Source organism: Panthera leo, chromosome C1 (genome assembly GCF_018350215.1).
Source record: "Panthera leo isolate Ple1 chromosome C1, P.leo_Ple1_pat1.1, whole genome shotgun sequence".
Taxonomy (NCBI): domain Eukaryota; kingdom Metazoa; phylum Chordata; class Mammalia; order Carnivora; family Felidae; genus Panthera; species Panthera leo.
This window is the reverse complement of record NC_056686.1, coordinates 208647995-208668716: the sequence shown is the minus strand read 5'-3', so window position 1 is coordinate 208668716 and position 20722 is coordinate 208647995.

Below are 20722 nucleotides of genomic sequence, written 5' to 3'. Positions count from 1 at the left end.
AAACAAAGTATTCATTCTCTTAATCACGAGAAAAAGCATTTGTGCACATGATGTATAATATCCAAGACCCATCTAATGATCTGAACAATTCTCTACTTTTATCAAAGGTTTGAAAGAAAGCAGCAGTGTCTGGGATTAAGCCATTTGATGTAAATGAGTGTCCCTACATTGTGGTCCTAGCATATAAATAGAGGAGTTGCGGTAACAACCTTTGTACAGTTCATAAACCTAGGATTGGAACTGGCAGGAAGGCAGAGGAGTATCGTTTTCAGCCTTCAAAACCCGGCCTGAACAAGGGAGGACATCAGTTAGCAGCACCATGAGCAAATAACACAACTGAATTATTTTTTGAAAGAGGAGCTTGTTTTGGTATACCTTTGCTTTTAGTGGATCGCTCATTGTTGTACTCAGCACTGTACCAAAAGGTGTATAAAACTTACCAAAGAACGTATAGCTTCCTTGTTAGGCAAAAGCTTGCAAATTAATTCAAGAACAATCTAAGAACCACAAAAGTAAGTACAAAAATTGCATCATGTATTCTGATACTAGTAAGACCAACAATAGTATTTAATAGTAATAGACCATGCAAACAGTAACCTTAAGAAATTTTCACTGGCTTTACTGATACCAAGCAAACTAGACTTTAAGACAAGAAATATCTCTGGAGACACATCTCACACAGAGTCGGTACATCAAGAAGATGTACCAAATAGAAATGTACATGTGCCCACCCACAGAACCCTAAATACATGAAACAAAAACTGATAGAGTTGAATGGAGAAATAGATAAATAGGAATAGTTTGATATTATTCAATATCCTATTCTCAACAATGGGTGGAGCAACTAGGCAGGAAACCGGTAAGGATACAGACTGCTTGAACAACACTACCAACCTTATGCGTATAGATCACTGTACTTGATGATGGCAGGGTTTATATTCTTTTTAAGAAGTATAGTCTGTAGAATAGCCCATATGGTAGGCTATAAACCCAAGTCTCAATACATTTAAGACGATGTGGATCATATTCTATGATGTAACCATGTTCTGTGGTTCCGAGGTTAGGAATAGGCAATAGGAAAAAAAAACATAGAAAATCTCCAAACATTTGGAAATTAAATTACTCAAGAGTTGAAGAAGTTATGAAGGAAATTAAAAAATATTTTGAACTGAATGAAAATGAAAACATTGAAATTTGGCGATGCAGCTAAAACAGTGATCTGAAGGGTATTTACGACTTTAAACACCTATATTAGAAAAGAAAAAGGGTGCCAGTAATCTAGGTTTATACCTTAAGAACTAGAAAAATAAGAGCAACCATAGCAAGGAAACAGGAGGGAATAATTATTGTATTAGAAACCAGTGAAATAGAGAAGAGAAAAATAAGGAAAATCAATGAAAATAAAAGTTGGCTCTTTGAAAAGTTCAATAAATTTGACCAAACTTTATTTATTTGGCTGCCCCTCCCAAAGAGAAGATACAAATTACTGAAATTAGGAATGAAAGCAATACACCGCTGCCCACCCTGCCAAAATTAAAAGAAGCTATGAGTAACCTTATGTCAACAAATCAGACGATGTAGTTGAGTTGGACAAATGCCTACAAAGATACAAATTGCCAAAACTGAGTCAAGGAAACAAAGTCTGGAGTTTGCATCCATGTCCTACAGCTACCAGAACAAAGGACCACCAACTGGGTGGCTTAAACAACAACAATTTCTGTCTCACACTTCTGGAAGCTAGAAGTCCATGATTGAGGTGGAGAGCAGGATCACGCTCTCTCTGAAACCTGTAGGAGAGAATCCTGGACTCTTTCTGGCTTCTGGTGGTTTGTCAGTGGTCCATAGCACTCCTCAGCTTGCAGCTACTTCAGTCTCTGCCTCCATCATCACATGGCCTTCTCCCCTCGTGTCCATTTCCTCTTCTTATTAGGACACTAGTAATAAAGGATCGAGAGCCCGTCCTACTCCAGGATGAACTCAGGTTGACTAATTACATCTTCACTGACCCTGTTTCCAAATAAGAATACATTCTGGGGTGCTGCGGGGTTGGGACTTCAACATACCTTTTTGGGTGATGAAATTCAACCCATAACAGATCCATAACAAGTAAAATTAATATAGTTGGCCCTTGGACAGCATGGGTTTGAACCATATGGGTCCACTTATACACAGATTTTTTTTTATAAACATACTGTAAATAAATTTTTCTTAATATTTTTCTCTAGCTTTAGAGCAAGAATATAGTATACAATACATACACAAAATATGTGTTAACCACTTTATGTTATTGGTAAGGCTCCTGGCCAACACTAGGCTATTATTTTGGGGGAAATCAAAAGTTATACATGGATTTTAACAGTGCAGGGGGTTTGGTGCCACTAACCCCTATGTTGTTGAAGGGTCAACTGGACTTTAAAATCTTTCCCCAGGGGTACCTGGCTGGCTCAGTCGGAAGAGAATACAACTCTGGATCTTGGGTTTGTAAGTTCGAGCCCCATGTAGGTTGTAGAGATTACTTAAACATAAAATCTAACAAAAATTAAAAATAAAATAAAATATTTCTACAAAGAAAAACTCAGGCCCAGATGGATTCACTGATAAATTCAATCAAATATTTAAGTTAGAAATGATGCCATACAAAACATAAGAGAAAATCTCTGTGATTTTAGGTTAGGCAAACACTTCTCAGCTATGACACCAAAAGCCCAGTCCCACAAAAGAAAAAATTGATAAACTGGATGGCCTCAAAATTTTTAAAAAATTTGCTTTTTAAAAAGACATCATTAAGAAAACGAAAATCAAGCTACAGATTGGAAGGAAATATTTGCTAATTTTCTATTTGATAAGGATTTGTATCTGCTTATTTAAGGTACTCTTATAATTCAACAAGAAGATAAACTTCATTTGAAAAACAAGCAAAAGATTTGAATAGATCCTTCACTGAAGAGAACATTAAAATATTCCCAACATTGTGTCACCTGGGTTGCTCAGTCGGTTAAGCGTCTGGACTCTTGACTTCAGCTCAGGTCACAATTTCACCATTTTTGAGTTTGAGCCCTGAATAGGGCTCTGCACCGACAGCACGGAGGCTGCTTGGGATTCCCTCTCTCTCCCTTCCTCTCTGCCCCTCTCCCACTCACTTTCTGTCTTTTAAAATACATAAACTTTAAAAAGTTAAAAAAAAATAGTCCCAATGGAATTAGTCATTAGGAATGGGCCAATTAAAACTTGCACAGCCCCTGCAGTGACTATAATAGAGAAGACAGGCAACAATGTGCAGAAACTGGAGCCCTTGTTCATTGCTGGCGGGACTGTAAAATGACGTGGCCTCTTTGGAAAACAAGTATTTTTTAAAAAGTTATACATACACTTATGGTGCAACCCAGCAATTCCACTGTTAAGAATGTACCCAAGAGAAGCGAAAATATGTCCACAAAAGAGTTGAATGCAAATTTCACAGCGATAGTATTCATAATTGCCAAAACCTGCAAACAGTCTGAATGCTTATCCACTGTTGAATGGATAAAGCAATAAAAAAGATACAAATGACTGATTCATCCTACAACATGGATGAATCCCAAAAGCTGTATGCTAATTGAGAGAGAAAGCAGACCCAAAAGACTACGTATTGTAGAATTCCATTCATAGGAAATTTCCAGAAAAGGTAAATCTATACAGATGAGTGGTTCTTGGGACTGGAGATGGAAGTCAAGTTAACTAAATGGACAGAAGGGAACTTTGGGGGATGATAAAAATGTTCTAAAACTGGATTGTGAAGATGGTTTCCTAACTTTATAAATTTATTAAAAATTACCTAGGTGAGGGCGCCTGGGTGGCTTAGTCATTAAGTGTCTGACTTCGGCTCAGGTCACGATCTCACAGTTCTTGAGTTTGAGTCCCACATCAGGCAAGCTTGAGCCCTAATTCAGGTGAGCTCATGCCCTACTTTGGGTGAGCCCATGCCCTGTTCAGGGTGAGCACGAGCCCTGAGTGAGCCCTGCTTCTCTCTCCCTCTCTTTTCCTCTGTCTCTCTGTCTCTCTCTATCCCTTGCTCACTTGTGCCCTCTCTATACACAGAGAATGAGTGAGTTCTATGGTATGTAAATTCCATCTCATTGAAGCTTTTTAAAGAGAAAAAGATAACCAGTCTGTGGACAAATGTGGCCAGTCATCTACAAGGTCTAGTAAAGAATGAGCATGGCAGACTACACAGGGCTTACCCATCACATGCAATGTTCAGAGCATTATTCTTGAGTTAGGGGATACCAATCAGATATGGATGCCATACCCTAGGAACTTCTAGTCCTGAAAAGGAGCCAAGGGATCTACATAAATTTTAAAGAAGCTGGATAGAGCTAACTATTCTTACTGATGTTTAGTTCAATTAATTTGGGACTTTAAAGGAAGAGAATATTAATTAGGAGCTGGACAGATGAGGAAGTCCTTTGTGAAGTTGACATTTGAATGGTATCCTTGATATGTAAGTAGGATTGTACCCACTGACGTGAATGGAATGGAGCATTCTGAACCAAAAAGCAGTAAGATAAGAACAATATTGTGAGGAATCATTAGGGTGATTTATGTGCTATGTATTATTTAAACAGGGTGTTATTTTCATCAATAGTAACAGATGAAAAGGGTATGCCATGATGTATGATCATTCTTGGTGTATGACCATTTATGTAGATACTGAACTAAATGGAATGGAGAATTAAGGAGAATAATGGGAAAGGTTAGCTGTAGATTATGGATGTAAGATAGAGAATATTAAATCTTATTTGAAAAAACACCATTAATAAAATGCAGTCAATTAAAATGCTTTAGAAATTCTTATAACGCTTTTGTCTTTGAGTCTTTATCTGGAAATGTATGCTTTGGAACTCAAATGATTTTTTGTTTAAAGGAAGAATGTAGAATTAAGGATCTATCATGATTGAATTTATTCTACAGCCAATGAGAGAAGTTCTGGCAGTCATAAGGTATACTAAAACTACATATAGCAATGCACTTGCAACAGACCTGTGATGGTTAATTATTATGAAATTATTATGTACATTATTATAATTGAATATGAATTTTCACTAATCAACTCTGAATTAGTCTACCTTGTCTGAGAAGGGCTGCGATAACAGTAAAATATTTCATGTTATTCTTTGGGTATTTTAATGCTTAGAATTTAATGCTTAAACTCCTGCCCCTAGATCAGCCACTTCCTGATTTCCAATCATACCAAAAACACATAATTTTACCCATTATATTGAGCATTAAACCAATAAAACTTCATTCTCTCCTCATGTATTGTCTAAATTATTGTCTAAGGGGTAATCCCCTCCCTCCATAGAAGATGAATAAGCCTTAATTTCCTTCTCCCTACCCCAGTAACCACTAGAGAACAAGAATATAACATGGAAATCTGTTAGTCAAAGATTCTGTCTTGGGACTTGGACTCTTAGGAGATCTGGAAATGGTCGTTTGGAAGCCATAGTCATCTCAGCACCATAAATGACAGTGCTTCAGTGTGAGAGCTGGAGGCTGAGTACCACTTAAGGCACCTTTAGCATGACTACCTCAGAATACCCTGAGCTCTGACTCAACCCTTGACCTACTCCTGCTAAGACCTTCACATATAGATTTTATTTTCTTACAAATCAGTATTATTTTGGTAAATTATAAGATTTTCTTACTCCTGCAACATCCTACAAGCTCTCACTGTTACCACCACTGACTTCTACTTGTTAAGTAAGTTAATGCACTTAAAGCTCATCAAAGTGCCTATCACACAATACATACTCAATATGCATTCACTGTTATTATACTATTAGCTACCATTTGTTGAGTGTCTGCCACTTGCCGGGCACCTCACCTCTATTTTAAAAATGAGAAGGGGGCGCCTGGGTGACTCAGTCCGTTAAGCGTCCCACTCGTGATTTCTGCTCAGGTCACGATCTCACAGTTCATGAGGTCGCACCCCACGTGAGGCTCTGCACTGACAGCACAGAGCCTGCTTGAGATTCCCTTTCTCTCTCTGCCCCTTACCCATGTGTGCGTTCTCTCTCTCTCTCAAAATCAATAAAGGGTTTTTTTGTTTGTTTTTAATGAGGAAACAGAGGGTCAGAGAGTCTAATTTATCAAAGCACACATACCTAGTGGGTAGAGGGAATGATGGGGATGATCAAACTTTCTTCCTAATACATTATTTCTACTTCTAAATATTAAATGACTAGCACTGTGTGTCACCGGATGCAGAATCATCTATGTAAGAGGTAATTTTGTTTTTATTCCTACACATGTTTAGAGTTTTCCTTGTTTAATTATCTAAACCATTGAAACTGGACATAACCATTGTCCATTTTGGAATTATTTGGAATGATTGTGTTTCTTTCAATTATCCACATTTTTCTATTTTCAAAAGTAATTTATTGTTTTGGATAAATCTTCCTTAATCTTGTTTTCACTTATGATGATTATCTCAAAATTAAATTGGATTTACAGATGTCCCATTGTTCTTATGTTTACGGGATAATAGTAGAATATTGTTTGAGAGCTCCCATTTCTTTCAAATAATAAATCCCAAATAAGTAATTTAATAATTCTTTTAGCAGCATTTTTCTTTTACATCTGCAAATGCCCCTTCTATTTTTGTATCAGTGAAAATTCTGATGCTTCCATGAGTACAATGAATGATTTTGCCAAATTGGCAGATTTTGCCAATCTGCCAGATCATATTTTCTACGTGTCCTCTGGGACCTAACAGGAGACCCTCTAAACCACACCTTCTCCAATCAGGCAGATTGTATCAGGAATATTGTAAATGTGCTTTATGAAAAACTAATTTAGATAAGGAAGTCTTAGAAAAGGAAGAGCTATCGATCATCTTTCTAAGGAAAAAAAAATGTCCGTAAAGGAGCTCGCAGCAAAATATGGGAAATGTGGCTGTGATCACAGCAGTAACAGTAGCAGGCATTTGTGTCAACTTCCCATCTACCTGTAGCCCAGGTGATTTCAGGACCTCCCCTGGGCACATACAGGCACGTCCACACCCACAGGTACCCAACTGTTCCTCCACCACTGCTTGCATCCACAATTAAACATAATGTGTTTTACTTTTTTTTTTAACTATTTATTCTTGGAGGGAGAGAGAAAGAGAGAGAGTAGGGGAGGGGCAGAGAGAGAGGGAGACACAGAATCTGAAGCAGGCTCCAGGCTCCGAGCTGTCAGCACAGAGCCCGAGGAGGGGCTTGAACTCACAAACTACTATATCATGACCTGAGCAGAAGTCAGACGCTTAACCAAGGCGCCCCAAACCAGAATCTGTTTTAAATGGAGGGCTGTTGAGGGAACACTTAGAAGAGAATGAATGCCACCTAAAGGTCAATGGGTCAACCTGTTCCCTAGCATGTGGTAGTCCTGGGCGGTGACTGGGAGAATCAGAGGCAGAGGCATCTCAGGTGGAGGGAGCCAGGGACAAAAGACACAGTCAAAAAACTTACAGAATTATTGCTAAGGTTCTATCCAACTTAACGACAACAGGCTAGGAAAAATGGGGGCAGAGCATGGGGTGGGGGGGGGGGGGGAGGGGGTTGATATCACCTATAATGACAGAGAGCTCCACTTTGCATAATTTAGATTTTTCTTTTTCTTTTTAAATTTAACACACCTGATTTCTAATCAAAGCATTTCCTTCTCGGGGGGATTTGTTTTTTTGAGTGCTAACCACATAAGTAAGGGCTGTCATTTATCTGAGAATTTTAAATATATGTAACTGGAAAAGGATTTTTAGAGGTAACTTTACTTTTCTTATGAACATGCCAGGCATCAGGTGGATGTCAGATCATACAAGGTTTTATGCTGCCAATTATTTTTTAATATTTATTTTGAAATAATTGCAAACTTTAGAAAAGTTGCAAAAATAGTACAGAGAATTTCTCTATATTCATGAAATATGCTGTTAACATTTGTTTCTCTTTTCCTCTCCCTCTCTGTCTTTATATATACATTAATATTAGCATTAGTATTTTAATATATACACACACTTTTTTCCTAATTATTTTCATGTAAATTGCAGGCAAGGTGCTCCTTTGCTTCAGTATCATTGCCTAAAACAAGATTTGTTTTTTAAGAAAAAAGTTATTAGTCTTAAATCTCTGGGGTAAATCTAGCACACTATTCTATCCATTTTAAGTTGCAAACGTCCAAGTGCCATGAAGCTCAGTTGGGAGCAAATGATGACATCCATTCTATTCTAGACCATACATTTAAATATTAAGTAGAGCACAACCTGGATTTTAAAAAAGGAAAATGCAAATTGATACTTTGGGCTGAACTACCAACACGAATTAAACATTTCTAACTACCAACAGGACTCAAACATTTCTTTCTACTAGGGCACAAAATGACAAACATTCTGACAAAATTTAATTCATTTGACTCAGTAATATCCCAGAACCTTAAAATCAATTGATTGAATGGCTACAATGAACCCAAGATATCGAGGATGCGGCAAGGTGGGGATGTGCATGGGTCTAACAGGCTATGGTAGAACTTACTGTTACATAAACCTTTAAAGCTGTTTGAGCGCTTGATGCAGGCTTTTGTTTCTAATGTTTCTGACTTACAAGGAACAAGAAAACATAGAAAATTGGAAAATGCACAGAATATGATTTTCAGTTCTACCACTGCCATGTGGCCTCACGTAAGCCATTCTGACCCTCTGACACTTAATTTCCCGAACTGTAAGATGAGGGAATCACATGAAATTATTTCTAAGTTCTCCTTCAGCTTAAATATTTTAAGATTCTAAGATGGAAAGAAAAAATAAATACAGTGTTAGAAAAAAAATCAAAGAAGATAATAAAGTATAAAATGTGACTAAAAGTAAAAGTTGCTAAGCCAAAGAAACATTTTAAGATATGGATGAAAGATCACTATAATTTTCAACACTTAAAAATTCACATAAGTTTAATTAAAACCTTGATAGTGAACAAAAGTAAAAGGAATAAAATATATGGTTTCGCTGTATTTTAGAATGAAGAAAACAGAACGAGGACACAGTCAAAAAACTAAATACAAATCACAATTTCTTACTAAATATGTCTTGTGTTATGATGTCGATGAGACAGGGTTACAGCTCTAGACAAAAATCTCAATTATGGAATAATGCACAACTTGAAAAATCAAGCAACATAAAGTTAAAACATTTCTATCTATTGAAAGCCTGTAAGTCATGGGGGTGGGGGGGAGAAAAATATATAACTAAGTGAAGTCAACAACTGTGAAACCAACTCAAGCAAAGAGTAAGCTGATTATTTTTTAACTTCCTAGGAAAAAATATCAAAAATTCATTCACTGCCCTTACAAAATATAGAAGACGCTCGTAATCATGATTGCACTCATAAGCAGCTTGAATTCCAGCACACCAAGCTTCAGCCTTAGCCCTAGCCAAGGGACTGTGTGTTCTGACCAACCTCTCAACTGGGCCAATAATTCTTTCTTCTGTGGCTTCTCACCAGGATTAAATGAGATAAGGTATGCAAAATGTAAACCTTTGTGACTGGCACATAGTTAAGGGCTCAAAAATATGAACTCTAATATCAACTTTTCCACAATTCATACTCAGTTTTCCACTTTGGGGAGGAAAAGCCAGAGCTTGAGTGGCAGAGATAAAAGAAAATGGGGGGTATTGGAAGCCAGAGAAAGAACGGGGGTCTGACTGATGTGGGGGTGCTGGGTGCCCACCTTCCTGGACCAGTTAACAGGCCTCGTTTCTTCAACACTGCTCTTTGGAACACCAAACTTTCTGGTAATTCCTTTTTCGGTCTGTGTTAACAGCTTTTCTGATCTGACTTTCAAAAATAGAAGTTAATTTTTAAAACAAATATGTACTTTTCTGTGGACTTCTTTAGAATATGCACCTGGGGGCGACTGGGTGGCTCAGTCGGTTAAGCGTCCGACTTCAGCTCAGGTCATGATCTCGCAGTTCGTGAGTTCAAGCCCCGCGTCGGGCTCTGTGCTCACAGCCTGGAGCCTGCTTCACATTCCGTGTCTCCCTCTCTCTCTGTCCCTTCCCTGCTCATGCTGTGTCTCTCTCTGTCTCAAAAAGTAAATAAACATTAAAAAAGATTTAAAAAAAAAAAAAGAATATGCACCTGAGAAATGGAAGATTCATCAAGAGAGTCTTAGGAGTGATGACTAGACGTTATTCTGAACAATACTCTGTCATAGATAACTCATTTGCCTTTTTTCTTTTGTTGAATGAATAAAGCTCCTTATGAGAAAAATTAAAACAAGGATTGACTACCTGCCTTTTTAGGGAGTTTTTCCTAGGCCTTAGGAAATATTGTTTAGTCAGTATCAGAAAAAGAATCACTGATGAAAATAAAGGCTATCATTTACTGAACCTGTGCCATGTGCTTTACTCATCAAACTACATTTATCCTTCTAATGAGTCTACGAAATAGGATTATTATCTCCTTTTACAGATACAGAGCTCCGAAACAAAATGACTAGTACAAGTTCACAAAGACAAAAAGACTTTGGACTTAAACCTAAATCACCATGAATTCACCCACAAGTCTTCAGCTGCCCTAGCTACCGGAGGGACCTGATCTGTAGGAGAAAACTACCGTTTAGTTTTCATACTTAAATCTCGATTTGATATTTTATTAACAGGTTTTTACCTTGAATTTTCTTGAGACTTATTTTTAGTGCACATAATCAAGGGAGAAAAAAATAATGAAGGGAAAGGCTGACTCTTCCAGCACCAGGTTATATTTAATCTTAGGGAAAGGCAACATGTTGTTTAATTTTCAAGCCCCACTGAGAAATAATATGGGAGATTTTAACTGTATTTTTATGGAAGAAATACAGGACACGTTGCTTATTGAATATTCTTGCACTTTTAACCATATGTGATTGATTGAAGGTGAGTACTTAAGAGTAGTTTTTTAAATTATTTATTTTTGGTAAATTGTAACCAGTTGTTTCCTCGAAAACAACAGTCTCTAGAAGCACTTTCTTCCTTTTGGCTGTGAAAAATATTCACAAAATAAAATATGCACATCAATTAGATGTGGCAAATTGTGTAGCCTCTTAGAAAGACTTGAGTTATATTAGACCTTCTTTTGATTAATGGGCATTCTTTAAATGAATTAGCCCAGATTCTGCCCAGGAGCATAGTCTGGGCATCCCAGGGGAATGCACTAGAACAAGTCAGAATGTGGAATATCTGTCTTCATCATCAAATACTGTTCAAAAGCAATTGGTTTTGAAGTACTCTTCAGACAGAGGTCACAAACTCCAGTGCCTAGAGGAGGTAGGCAGGTGATACAGAGTCAAGTGGGCTGGGTGGAGGAAAGGACCTGACACATCATGGTGACAAATGGCACCTGACACTTGGCCATGGTGTTAGGGAGATGAGCTGGTGCCATGGGACTGTGGCAAACCGGCCATGGAAAGGGGCAGCTGTTTTTCAATTTTGGCTGACTGAGACCATTTGGGAATCGGGGCTCAATGCTTTCAGATCATTTGATTTTTAAAGAGGAATTAGAATTTCAAATTTTGATGGGTATCTTCTAATGTTTAATAGTTGACGATTACTTTTGAAAATACTAGTTGGGCCAATTAAAAAAAAAATACCCTGGACCACTTCTGGTCAACAGGCTACCAAGGGTGCAACTTCTGATTTAAGGAAATGAGACAAATAGTAATAGAAGTGATACCTGCAAATGATCTCATGGTTCTGAATTCTTATACCTCTTTACTAGCCTTTATATAACATTAAAAATGCACTTAAGTTATACTTGACCAAAACAAACAGGAAAGAAGGTGTAGGCCTGGCGTCCTATATGAAACCATATGGTGCGTTCCTTGACGTGTGAACTCTATACCACCTCCTTCAGAATTAACTAAAGAGCCTATTTAAAATGCGCATGCTGGATTTACATTAATTAGGTCTCAGGTGGCTGCTACAAATCTGACTTTGTGCAAGCAAGCACCTCAATCCCCAGATGATTCTCACCGCCATTAACGGAGCTCCCCCATTCTGAGAACACGCAGGCGATGTGGTCACTTCCTTCACGTCTGTATCATCCCTGTACTCCCAAGCAGACACAGCTCTGATTTAAAAAGGGTTAGGTTTTGGACCCTTTGGATCCCTGGTTGCTTGGGTGACCCGGAACACGTCTGTGCTTTTGGGTCATTCAATTCTGCAGTTCACAGTGACAAATGTCTACCTCATTAGCTTGCAGTTTATAGATGGCTCAGTACACGTCTTCATTTAGCTAATGTCTTAGTGGGTTATTTCCTCCTGGCTCCCTACTGAGGATCAATGTAGTGTACCTGATCGGCGCCCAGTAAGTAATTTTTGATCGACTGTTATAATGTATTCATTAGAACACTCAACTAGGCCTACCAAATCAACTGTCTGTGACTGAACTGAACAATCATTTACTTTAACCCACGAGGCATTTTGGGTAAGCCAATAATTTGACTAATTGTTAGTTCTCAGAAAATTATTTGATGACATCGACCAAACGAACCCATCCCCAAATAATAAAATTTCTGGCCTCGCCTGCTCTTAACTTCAGGAAGTAAGCACATTATTAGGAGTGTGTAACTCATTATGCATTCTTACACAGGGCAAAAATAGTGTCATGAAAGTGTGACAGTCACACCATTCTAGACACTGGAAACATTAGCTGTAGAATATGCTGATAGATTGGCACGTTCAATGAGCTACACATTTTAGTGCGTCTAGGGAAAAACCACAACTGAAATGTAAATTGCTATTTTGCTCCGGTGAAAAATGAACCAAAATGCAAGCTGTATTTTAAAAACATCAAGATCAGGAAAAGGCAATAGACCTGTGTGTTCTATCAACAACAGAATCTGGGCATAGGGCACAGTTTAAGAGATCATTCATCACTTAGCTTAGACTATAAATAAACTGCCTCTTAAACCATTCCACGCATTGTTAGACAAAAGAAAATTTTGACCTCCAAGGTAACCTCCTCCAGAAGATAAACTGATAATTTTTTGCACAGCTTGTCTTTTTTTCATCATTTCCATGCTATTCTAGTTAAGGCAACAAGCCTTGCAGTTCAGAATATTCAAATATGCTATTAGGATCCCGGACACAGTGATGGGTCTTGAATTCACCCCCGCAGAGGTGAAGTAACATTAAATTTGTCCTCCTCTAAGTCAGCAAGATGGCACTGTACAATATCTTTAGAAATACTAAGTTAGGAAGCCCACGGAGAAGAAGGTGAAAAGAAGGTTAGCTACAGCATAAAATCATGCGCCAGATGCGATGACCCTTCATCAGAGGCTCTGTAGCCTGCAAGTCAGCATAATGTTATCGGATTCCCCTTCCTAGCTGAAGCCAGACACATTGACAAAGGCCACCCCACCTGCACACTGATAAGCCATCAGCATCACCTCACAAACCAGAAACACAGAGCTGGGGCAATTTATAAAGAGAACTTAAAGCTATAAATAGCCTCTTTTATTTTCTATTCACCTCTATTCCCCTCACCCCAAACCCAAAGACTTGACCTTTTCTTCTAATGTCTGAAGAGCCCATGAATATAACTTAGACATAAACATTGACCTTTGGTAGCCAGAATTCCAAAAATTACACTTTGAAGAATTCCTAGAAAACTCAGTCCTCCCATTTTTTGAGCAACTGGAATAAAAAACTTTAGTATTGCTCGGAACAAATAGAGTGACAGCTCTTCAAATAACCTTTTCTTCCACAGAATACACTTAGCAGAAATAACTTCGACTAGAATTAATGAAGTGGAATAAAAATTGCAAGTTCTAATTTTTACTTTTGCCTTCTGTTACGTAGGTAAAGTGCATGGTCTTGGAATCAATCAAACTTGATATGCTTTGATTAATACAGTATAAAAATTTCCAAAAGAGTTCTGTGTGACCTAGAGGAATTAAAAAGTAAGATGTTCAATGAATTTTGAAAGCTTGGATGAAATGTATAGTAACTGTATTACCTGATACACAGATCTTTATTTTAGAAAAGAGAATCCCCAAACTGGATGCGAAGTGGGATTCTAGAAGGCAAATTCTAGGAAATTGTTCATGATGAAATTTTATTTTATTTTATTTTATTTTATTTTATTTTATTTTATTTTGTTTTTTAATTTAATTTTATTTAGTTTTGAAAGAGGGAGAGCATGCAAGAGGAGCAGAGAGAAAGGGAGAGAGAGAATCCCAAGCTGGCTCTGCACTGTCAGCGTAGAGCCTCATGCAGGGCTTATCACAAACCATGAGATCATAACCTGAGCAGAAACCAATAGTCGGACACTTAACTGACTGAGCCACCCAGGCCCCCAGAAATATTATTTTAGAAATTAGAAAAATCATTTCAACTGCTCCCGTTGCAGAAATTAACTCATCATATAATTACTGATGGGAAATTAATTGCATGAAGACAACCAAGGACCTCAGATTAATGATTAGAGTTCATGAATAAGGATCATGGGAAGAAAAATTAATTAGATTGGTTTGGGCAAAGAAAAGAAAATAAATTCAAGCCAGTTATACCTAAGAAGGAATCAGAAGCATGCACTTTAAAAGAATGGTGTTGGGGCCCCTGGGTGGCTCAGTCGATTGGGCCTGCGACTTGGGCTCAGGTCATGTTCTCGCAGTTCCTGAGTTCGAGCCCCATGCCGGGCTCTGTGCTGACAGCTCGGAGCCTGGCTGCTTTGGATTCTGTGTCTCCCTCTCTCTCTGCCCCTTCCCCACTCGCACTCTGACTCTGTCTCTCAAAAATAAATAAACATTAAAAAAAAAAAAAGAATGGTGTTGGGAGGGCCGTCCACCACTGGCCAGATGCAGTCTGTGAAAATTCTTTGAGTGGCCAGCCTGTAGCCTTCTCCCTTTCCTGATGCTGAGCTTTGTAGTTAGTCAGTAGTAGTAGTCTCTGTAGTTAGTCACATGGGCAACCATGTCAAGGTGCACACAGTGTGACTACCATAAGTGCCTACTCCCTGGGGGACAGCAACAATGGGAGGGTGGCTTGTTTTCTGCTTGCAGGGCTGGGGTCATGGGCTCCTCTCCTATACCAAGCCCGCTTTTTGTGCAATATCCATCTCAACCACTTGTGTCGGCCTGGTGGACTTGTGGGGAGAGGAAACTGGCATAAACATGACTTGTGGTTACTGCTTTTTCTATGAGTAATAAAATCATTCATCGCTGGGGAGAAAAGGTGATCAGGTGTCCCATCAGCTTCCCAATCACTCAGGATTAAAATTCTAGTTGTCTTTGAGTTCTCTCACGATGCTCCCAAATATCCAATCTGTTTTCAAAGCATTGTCTCCACCTCTGAATTTTTTCTGCATCTCTTCCTTCCTCTTCATTTCTACCACCACAGACTTAACCCAGACCCCCATGATCACATTGGTTCTATTGAAACAGACTCCTAACTAGCCTATCCCTGCCCAAGGTTTCCATTTTATTCTATTTCCTGGATCTGCTCATGTCACTTCCCCTGTTTATCATATCAAGTGCTCTTCATTACTAATGAAATAAGTCCAAACTCTTTGATCTGCATTCAGAGTCATCTGTATGGTCCTCAAGGTTATATAATAGCGTCTGATTCTAAAATTGGGTATCAAGTGCCTGCTATACAATAAAGATATGACACTAGATGTTCTGAACGATTCTCAAATGAATAGGACACTCTTCTTCTCAAAGATTTTGTGGTTGCCACTTCTTATAATGGCTATCACGATGGTTAACTAACAGGTACTAAACACATTACAAACATGATCTCATTTATAGACAAGCCACATGTTCTCCTTACTCCAGTTCACATAGAATGCCTGTGTTTCTTCATGATTCTCCCACCATTGTTCATATAGGCCTCTGCCAGGAAAGCTTTCTTCAAGCCACCTTTCTTTAAGACACATCTATTGCTCACCCAAAGATAGCAGCGAACAAATCACATCCATTCTCTACTTTATGAGAATACATAAGTATAAAACATGTCTGGTGATATTTAAGAAACATAAAGTAAGTTAATAGTGTCAAACTGACCAAGTCTTGCCCCTTAAGGATGGGGTTTCTGTGATCCTCACCACTCTAGGGGAGGCCCTGTTCTATAATAGGGTAGGGATTGAAGGGTGAGGAGTGATGAAGAGTGGTAGGACTAATCCCATTCAAAATACATGGTTGAGGACAACGACCATAATGCCAATGATGCTTAATATTTATGGAGCACTCATAATGTAAGCTCTAACTGCTTAAAATCTCACAATGATTTAGTGAAATACTACTTTATTCACATGCTATTGACATTTGAGACATGAGGAAAAGTTTATTTAGTGATTTATTAGCCATTATGAAGAGAATCCTTATTAGATGTCACTGATAGACTGAAATTTAGTTTCTATGCACAGAAATATGTCCTCAGGGGCATAACAGCAAAGTAAGAGGCAACACAGGGTGGCAAAAGGAAGAACAAGCACAAGGGCTTTGGAGCCAGACTTTGGAATCATGGCATGCTGACTTCCTTAGAGATCCAGCAGACTTATCGGCAGCACCATCAAGTGCAATTTGAGGAAATTTTTTCCTCCTCATAAGGTTGTTGTGAGCATCAAATGAGACCAGATATTAATGGGCTTAAAACAATGCCCGCATAGAAATTCCTAAGCAAATGATAACCATTATATATTATTAAAGTTTTCATTGTTCTACCCTTATTATATGCTATTATGGTAGTTAAATTCAAGTAGTAATATGTGAATGTAGCTTTAAAGACAAGCAATCTTATATTGCTTGAATATGGGATAAAGATCCTTCTTCCCGAGAAATCCACTGCAAGATTCCTTTTTCTTTTTAATGTTTATTTATTTTTGAAAGAGAGAGACAGAGTGTGATCTGGGGAGGGGCAGAGAGAGAGGGAGACACAGAATCTGAAGCAGACTCCAGGCCCTGAGATGTTACCACAGTGCCTGACTCGGGGCTCAAACCCAGGAACCACGAGATCGTGACCTGAGCCAAAGTGGAACACCCAACTGACTGAGCCACCCAGGCGCCCCTCCATTGCTAAGATTTCTTATTTGTCCTTCTAGAATTTTTGTGTATAAAAATATACATGAGCTCTTTTTAAAAAAAATAAGTGATAGCATTTATTATATGGTTTGCATCTTACCTTTTTTTTTTTTTCCTGTGAGGATTATTCTGTAATGGCACTTACAGATCTACTGAGTTATCTTCAGTGGCTATGCAGTATTTCAATAGGTAAATGTGGCATAACTTATTTAACAAGCTTTATTACTGATGGACATGTATGTGGTTTTCAGTTATTTCCCATTGCAAAATAACATTTCCCTGAATATCTTTGTATAATTGTATTTTTTAGAATTCATTTCTACAAGGGGAATTGTTGGGTCAAATGGTATGTGCATTTGAAATTTGTATAGCTCTTGTGCAACTGCCTTCTGAAGAGGTTGAAAGAATTCATACTCCTCCTCAGTTGTAGTGTAAAGAAGCTATTTAAATACATTCCTTAAAAATCACTCAATTTTCTTAAGCCAATTTTCTCACTGTCCCAGAAAAGCCCATGCTACATTCCTACCTCCTTTCCTGTAATTGTCTTTGCTCCTAGCCTAGAATTATCCTTCTCATTTGTCCTATCTGAATCTTCCCCATCTGCATTAGTGGGACACATTTGGTAGTAAGTAAGAAAACTCAAGTGAAACTAGATTAAGGAAAATTAAAAGAGTGGGGAGGATAATTACTGAATGGATTCTAAGTAGTTCACGGAATTGAAAGATGAGCTGCAGGTTCCAGAGAAATTCTAGAGAGGTAGGACCAGAGTCTGCACACACACATCTAATTATTCATTTACAACTCTGAATCTCTGAATGATTGAATTATCTTCATTGGTAGACTGGTGGGTCTCATAACTGTCAAAAATGTGAAAAGGTAGCAAAGTATAAACACAGAACTTCAAAAGATATCTTTGCACTGGCAGCTGCTGGTTTATCCATACTATTGGTATCTTCTTATTTGACGGAATTCAATCAAGAAGTTTAGAAAGCACTGGTAGAGTGTTCAGAAAAATCATCCCTCCTAAATATCAAGGAGTCATATATTATTCAATGTTATTATTTATAATAATGTCCTATAAGTGAAAGTTGTGCAGCAACAATTCCAGAATCATCTCCTCCCCCACCTACATGACTAGAATATTTTGAAAGCGCCCCCTTCATCACGCTCTCCGTGGTCCTGAACCACTACAGTCAGTTGAAATGTGTTAGGAGGGGGAAAAGGGATAGAAAAAGTGAAGAAACTGCCCAGTTTTGTTAATTTTTAAATACTCTCAGTAACCAGCAAAGAACTAAAACCAATCTTGATCGAACCAAAAGAGCAAGAGCAAGCGATTTTGTAGGAAGCCGTGTCAATCTGTGCAAATGTGCAAGTGCACAGGCCAAGTCATGTAGGGGAGTCAGCAGATCATCACTGTGTAGAGAAATGGCACATCAACTGCCTTTCACAGTGAACTTATAAAAAATTACATGGATTTTCTTTATTTTTACTTTGATGTTATGATGGGATAATTGCAGAACTAAAATAATAATAAAGTCGCACAATTCATAAAGCTGTATTTAAGTATATTTTGTAGTTCCATAAAGATTTTGAGAGTTATGGCTTTTACTCTTTGGTAAATTGTGTGCTCATCAATGACATAGTCATTTTTATTTTACATAATTATATTGTTGGTGTTGATTTATTTTACAAAAGATTTTATTTCTTACTTTCCCAGCTTAAGACTAAGTGCTAGTATTGATATTTGTCTTTTGGATGCACTAAATTACTTTACATTAATCTTTAAAAGTAATTCAAGATAGGGGCTCCTGGGTGGCTCAGTTGGTTGGCGACCGACTTGAGCTCAGGTCATGATCTCACAGCTCGTGAGTTCGAGCCCCGCGTCAGACTCTGTACTGACAGCTTGGAGCCTAGAGTCTGCTTTGGATTCTGTGTCTCCCTCTCTCTGTCCCTCCCCTGCTCACACAGTGTCTCTCTGTCTCTCTCAAAAATAAACATTAAAAAAAAATAACGTAATTCAAGATAAAGGGGAAAGCTATTATTTATTTGGGAAATTTTTAAAGCAATAAGGTGTGATTAATCTAAAAGTAAATTTCTAGAAATAAACTTTCATATAAAAATATTATTTAAAAGTTTGGTAAAAAAAAATTAGGACATATGATCTTGGAAATTTTTTCTATGAATCTCTATCTCTCTCCTCACTTCCACCTTCTTTCCCTCTCTCTGAATTTCAAGAAATGTCTAGAAGCCTAGGTTTTAGAGGCAAGAAGGTAAAAGTCCGTGGTGAGAATTATCTAAATATAACATCCATACCTTTATATATTTCAATACCTTTATCCTCATGGCAATTTTTCAAGTAAGAGTTATTTAGCAATTAGAAAATGTGTTGCCATGATTATCCACGTAAGCGCTACAGATTTTACTATACACATTTACTGTACCGTATACATCTGAAGAGTACATTGAACTCTAGTGATTTCCCTAGAAATGAAATCATACCCTGGGCAGTTTGTGTGCACCTGAGATTAATGTTGATCAGTCTTAGACATAAAACACAATAAGGTTAAAGCCTGTGCCAATTCCAAGGTTTCCTCTGGTTTGACCATCAGTAGCAATTGACTTAGAAGTTTACTTTCTTCTCCCTGATACAGTGTCTTCCCTTTGCCTTAAAGAGAACACCCTTAAGTAGTTACTCTTCCCAGTCTCCTTTGCTGGTTCCTTTGTCCTATTCTGTTCTCTACTTTCTGCCTCTTGATGATCCTGTCCAGTATCATGGGCTTTCCATTCCACATATGCCGACAACCTTCACTTCAGCCCAGACCAGTCGTCTCAACTTCAATTTTATATATACAAATGCCTACTTGATATCTCAACCTAAACATTCAACACGCACCTGAAAATCCGCATGTCTAGAACTGAATCTTCCTGATCTTCCCATCATCCGTGTACCTGTTTACTCACAATCATCCAATCTGTGGTGGTTAAAAAAAATGGCTACAAATTCTTTATTATTCCTCCCATGAAGAATATGGTTCAGGTGTCTTCCCCTTTAATCTGGCAGGGGTTGGTGACTGCTTTGCCTGAGAAAGTACATACGAAAGTGAAGCTCTATGACTTCTGAGATGAGGTCGTTCAAGGCTACACAACTTCTGTCTGGTTCTCTTGGAACACCCCTCTCAGCACGTTTGCTCTTGGGGTGCTCTGTCTGTAGTCTCAATCCTTTGGAATTTAGAATTTAACCTTCATTCTGAGCTCTAGCCACATGGAGAGAGCAGGTATAAGTGTCCTGAGAGACCCAGACTTTCAGTCATCCCAACCCAGGTGCCAGATGTATGAATGAAGAAGTTTCCAGATGATTCCAGACTCCAGTCATTCAAGTTGCCCCTAGCTATTCATGCCATCCCAGGAAGGGTCCTGGGCATCATGGAATAGGGACACACCATCCTCACAGTGACCTGACTGAATTCCTGATCCATAGAATCTTAGAGCATAACAAAATGGTTAACACTTTAAGACACTTCCTTTGGAGCGGTTTGTTAACCCACTAATAGAAAACAGACACTGTCTCAGTTGTTGGAAACTTTACCTTTCTGGTTGCGCAGATAAAAATGCCCTTTTTCTCTCATGTCACATCCAAACCACCTACAAATCCTGC